Below are 6,000 nucleotides of genomic sequence, written 5' to 3'. Positions count from 1 at the left end.
AAGTAAAGAAGGCTCCTTCTATCATTCTTGTCCATGAAAGATACCCATAGGATCTGACTTTTTCTTTTTTTTTACTATGAACAAAAGACTTCCACAGCTTATCAAGCCAAAAAGCCTCACTGAATTTGAACTGAGTTCAAAGCAGAGCTAAAAAAATATTCACCCATAATCCCTGTAGTTGGTCTCTATCTACGCAGCGTTCTCTTTAAGTACCCAAATCTCTTTAAGTAAACACAATATACTGAAAACTCTATGCTTAGCCAAGCTCCTTCACTGGTATGAGCAACTTTTAGGAGTTGAAGGAAGCAAAAATGCAAATCAGACCTTTGCCAACCTGGCTGCCTGACGCAAGACACGGGGCGCAGGAACCAAGCGAAGAGCCCCAGCACGACCGGAGAGCGAGGAAGGGGATAATTCCCGTCCTTCCTGACTTCTGGCAAGTGCTGCTTGGATATTTTAATATCACTGTAATTCGCAATTGTTCAAATGGATGACATGGCAGTTAACGGAGCTATAAAAATGTGCATGAGCTGAGGCTGAAGGCTGAAAGGCACGACTGTAGGATGGCACGTGGGGATTTGGGCAAGGGGAGTTAAAGTGGGCACCGTGCTGGGTACAGGCAGGCTTAAATTGGGCCGTTTTGGTACAGGGCTGAGAACGCTCAGGGAAGGATTTTTGTAGGACCAACAATCAGGAATCTTTCGCACTGTCACTTGGCAGGGCAACTTCAAACCCTCTCCACTATATATCGCACCCAGCTAACACGGGAATCCCCAAAAACACGTTTGGAGCACCTCGCCCTGGTGCATCCAGCTGTGAGGCAGCGCGCTGGCAACATGACTGCTCACACCCCGGAGTATTGCGCATTCCTCGGAAAGCACACATCATCCTTTGTACGCAGGAAGAGTCGCGATACACCCTGGTTTACCCGAAGGGCCTCAGCAGAAGCTGTGGAGCTAGAAACATACTTGCAATGACAAATGTAGAGATTTCTCAATACGCGTTTTAATTTGGGATCCTGCAGTGACCTACCGCACTCCACTCCTGCAAACACAATCTTAGATATGGCAAATATTTGGAAATATATGGAAATCCAGGTGCTCTCTCCTTTGGTACTGCAAAAGGTCACTATAGACTAGGTTCGGTAGATGCCTGTTATGATCTTTCACACACATTTTCAGAGCGATGCTGTAATTTAAAAAGAAGAAAGAAATTGATTCTAATCACAGAATCACACAGAATCACAGAATTTTCAGAGTTGGAAGGGACCTCTAGAGATCACCTAGTCCAACTCCCCTGCTAAAGCAGGATTGCCCAGAGCACGTTACTCGGGACTGCATCCAGGCGGGTTTTGAAGATCTCCAGAGAAGGGGACTCCACAACCTCCCTGGGCAGCCTGTGCCACTGCTCTGTCACCCGAACTGTAAAGAAGATTTTCCATGTGTAATGGTAAGTGACATTTTTGTTCAGTCACAATTACAATCAACCAGACTCGCTCTTCGCATTAGTAGCAGGATGTGATCCTTAAGTTCATACAGGGTTAAGTTTGTCATCCTCAGAGGTTTCTTAATGACCCTTGTTATCTAAACCCCAATGCAGAATGGTGGCTGTGTATTACGTTTTCAATGCACATCCTCAGACGTATTAGGACAAGAAGTGAACCTGACAGGGAGAAGAATATTTCCTTTCTCCGCTGAAATGCCCCAGGAGGGTTTTCTGCAGGTGACCTCCTCAGACCTTGGCTCTACATTAGAGTTATTGTCCTGAGAGAAGATTCAGTTAAAACACTCAATTCATTTCATATAGTGCTCTTGAGTTTATTCTTGGTGGCAGCTAACTTGTAAAATTTTATTATGGATTCTTCTTTGGTTTGCTTGATGGAAAACAATTATTCTATCATCAGGTCTAAATGATATACCTTGGTGGACCACGCAATTTTCTTTCCATTACTGTTTTCAGATAAAATGTTAATTTCCGCTTAAAAAGTTCAAAATATCCCTCCTAACGTGATGTTATCAATATATTAATTTAGACCTCACACTTCTAAATGGCTCTCTTCAAACAGGTGTGGTATCCTAAAATAAGCCTAATAGCTTCTGAATACAACTTGTTGACTAAAATAATAATAATAATAAAAGTAATAATAATAGCAATAATAATAAATGATGTGATGTAGCAGCATGCTGGTGTCTCTTACAAGAGCAGAGCTCCCTGTCACAGGCGATACACAGATGCTTGATAAGAGTTCATCTATGCCTGAAACTGCTTATACTGCTCTCAGACAGAACGAGCCGGTGCAGAAGAGCCCGACCCTAGCAAGTGAAGTTGAAGCACAGAAAAATACGCAACTTCTGCACAAATAAACAAGCTGTCTCTAAACAAGCGGCTGTGTCTCCACAGGCTTGCACGGACACCAGCAGGGACCTCTCGGTGCAGCAGTGCTCTGCTTTCTGAAGAGGCGGATGCAGCCGCGCTGGTTCCAGAGCCAGCCTGTCTGGAAGTAACTCGGGTACCTCTGCACTTAATTACAGAGGGTAGGTGTACCCCACACGACTCAGAGGGTTTGAGAAGGGCTATGCTGCCACCTAGAACCAAGACTACTAAATCCCAGCTGAGAAGTCTAAGTCTCTAAGTCTGTTCAGGTGTGGGGCTTCTTAGTCAGTAGAATTTTTCTCCTCGGCAGCCCTGGCATTTACTCCGGGAAAAGTGTCAATGACAGCAGAGCTAAGCCCATACAATTTATTTACATGCATGTTTTGAGATGATTGTAGAGCGTACCTGACCTTGAAATCTATTGCTCTGCGGAGACTTTGGCAGGAGCTATTCTTACACGACGATAAAATTCTCAATGCTGTCCCCCCACCCTGGTCTCATGTCATCGCCCTTACGCCTGCGCTGGAGTGACAACCCCCCAGCTGAGGCACGAAGCTAAAGCCACCCTCTCTCTTCCCTGAACGCTGTGTGTTCTCTAAGATAAGAGAAGTAAAAGTGGATAATGAATGTATCTGAAACCTTACAAAACTTCACCAGTATTAGAGAAAAGAACCCAACCAGCTGCAAACTGCAGCAGATGCAGTCCCTCAGAACCAAAGGTGTTTTCAGAAATGGACAAGTTTGAGTTGGGTGGGCCTATTTTCTGGAAAAAAATAGAGCATTTCAAGCATTATGTGCCCTCTCTCTTCCATACAGACACATGCATTAGAAGTCTGATACACATTCAAAAGCAATGAAAAATTCCCACTGATTTCACAAGGCTTCAGGTAAGGATGGTTGAGCCCCAAATATTTGTACCAAGCTTTTTCTTTCACATCCCTGGGCAACAGGCATTTAAATTGAGGTTCACCTCTTATCCCAGAGATTTGCTGTTTCCAAGTTGCTGTTTCTCGTAGAATTTTCTCTTGCAAAACAATCTGCCATCTACTGAAAAATTCACAAATACTTATAGAGCCGTTATTCATACATTTGTTATGTATCAAGTGAAAAATCCAAGCCGCTAGAAATATTATGCAGTTTCTTCAGTGCACGGTACAGATTGCTCTGATGAGATGGCAGATGCAACCTAGGAAATGAAAGTAAAGCTAGTGCTGTGGATTTGTATTTAGAATCTGGTTGAAAGCATGAGGAACATTGGAAGCAGCTTTGTGCAAAGCCCATTCAAGGGGATGAATCCTGTTTTGTAGCAAATATCATGGTGGGGTTAAAGTCTGTTGAAAAAACCCAGGTCCCCTGGAGGAAAATGCACAGAATGTGATTTTACTTTAGGCTTAGTATAAAGTCCTAGGAAATAATTCAGCGTGTTTTTTTCATGCTTGCATATACACTTGAACATCAATTTGGAGGCATGCAGAATTATATGATCCCATGGAAATTAACATGTTAATGAATATTAACATGATAATTAATAATAAACCTAAATGTGTGTCATGCAGTTGAGTGAGCCAAGAATGAACCAAATGTATTGTACCAACTAACCCCCCACAGTTACAAGACAGAAATGAACAGCATTTTGTAATTATACACAGTGACATATTTTCTCATATCTACTGCCAAAAAAAATATCACTTTTTGGAATTAAAAGAGAGAGCAGCAAATAGAAACAGCTATGTCATCAGTAATTGCAAACATGTTTTCAACTCCAGCTTCTGATAACTATCCAAAGACGTTCTTTTAATTGGTAAAATTGACAACTGTCCAAAAACAAAGGAGTCTTTAAGAGCCATGTTCACTCCTAACAAGTCAGATAAAGAAATCTCAGTGCCAGAGGAGTACCTAGAAAGTTTTGCAAGCAGATGGGAATTAGCAAATAAGCAGCACAACCGAAAAGTAAACGGTGCTACTTGTAAAGGGGCTTTTTAGATATTACAAGATTCTATTAATTTTGTCCCATGGGGCCTGATCAAGTCGACCGGGAGAGATGGACAACAGATTGACTTACTGTATTTAAAATACAACCACCTCTCACAGGAGCCCTAAGAGGATTGCTTAAGAGAAGTCTCCTTAACACACGAGCTCTCTAGCATGTGATAAAACAAGCTGGCGAACCCTGTATGTGAATGGTAGCAATGAGAGCTCAGCTCCAGAGCTTTACAACTAAAAGGTGCTTTTGTAGGGCATTATTCTTGGACGCAGGTGAGATCTCAGTCCGAGATGGTGTCTCACGTTCCTCAGTGGCAGTGGGAGAAGCTGATGAGCACATACACAAACCCTCACCCCACTCACAGGTAAAGTGGCTTACGTAAATAAGGTCTATGAACTGATCCAAAGGCAGGCAGAGGGAGACTCTGCCAGATCGCCTCTGCAGCCAAAAAGACATTTCACCAGCCTGGTCATGTTTGAACATTAATCCTTACTTAACAAGGATTATTGCTCGATAACATCACAGGCAAGCAGGAAGGCAAGGTTCCTACTCTGAAGTTTCTTATCTAAAGAAATTTTGTCTTTCACGTATCATACTATACCCACGTTAAACAATGAAGCCCAAAGGAGACCACAGATTTTGGTCCTTGTGGACTGGGCAGGAATTAGGACACTAGATGTCTCTAATATCCTGTCTAGGGAGTTCAGAATCCCAAAATATCTGCAGGTCATAGGAGACATACAAGTAATGAAAAAAAATTTCAGTGATAACAGTCTTAGTGCAAATTCCAGCTGGAACTGACCTAGGAGAGTTCTCAGCAAGAGAAACCTCTCTTTATTCACCTGGCTAAACAACCAGGTACTAAAAGCCTATATGATCTACAAATCTCTATCCGCTCACCACAAAGGTATATTCCATACATCCCATATCAATATTTTGCCATTTGCTACTGATGGTTGTGGGAGAAGTAAGTTGAAGCGACTTTACATGTCCTGACCTTTAGCTTCAAAGATATCTTCATATTCTTGCTCCCTTGAAATCAGCACTTCTCCCTATGATTAGCTGCCTCGTGTCTACTTGTAGTGTTTAAGCTACTAAAAATACTGTACTCAAAGAATGATTAATAAAGCTTGTTGGGGCCCAAGAGTTGCCATGGAGATAGCTTTGTGTACATCTTTAAGTACGTGTAAATATGTATTTGGACAGTTGTTAAAAACATGTATCATTTTTCCCAAACACCACAGCTCTTTCCAAACAACATAGTACGATGGCATAATGCACATTTACAGATTTTTTAATAGGCTGTTTTATTTATAGTTATTTACTCAACAGAGTACATCAAACCTTCAAAACCTTTGTGGGCTATGTGTGAACTAAGTAGGCATTTGCCCAGTTTTTTAAAAACATGTCATTTACGCAGTGGATCAATCTGTAGAAGACATTACAATCAGATACCGCGCTCAGAAAAAAATAGGACTTGAATATTACCTGGGGAGAGTTCCTGCGATACTTCTACATCACCAGGGGACAACTCTGCTTTCAGGATGCCAGTGTCAATCCAAAGCACGTCCATTAAACCAATGCTCTCATGCTGGTTTTTCTTCTTGGTAAGTGGCAGCGTATTTCAACTCTTTCTGAAATAC

The sequence above is a fragment of the Charadrius vociferus genome, unplaced genomic scaffold, assembly GCF_000708025.1.
Source record: "Charadrius vociferus isolate BGI_N301 unplaced genomic scaffold, ASM70802v2 scaffold498, whole genome shotgun sequence".
In the NCBI taxonomy this organism is placed as follows: domain Eukaryota; kingdom Metazoa; phylum Chordata; class Aves; order Charadriiformes; family Charadriidae; genus Charadrius; species Charadrius vociferus.
The sequence above is the reverse complement of the archived record's forward strand: the minus strand, read 5'-3'. Positions refer to the sequence as shown.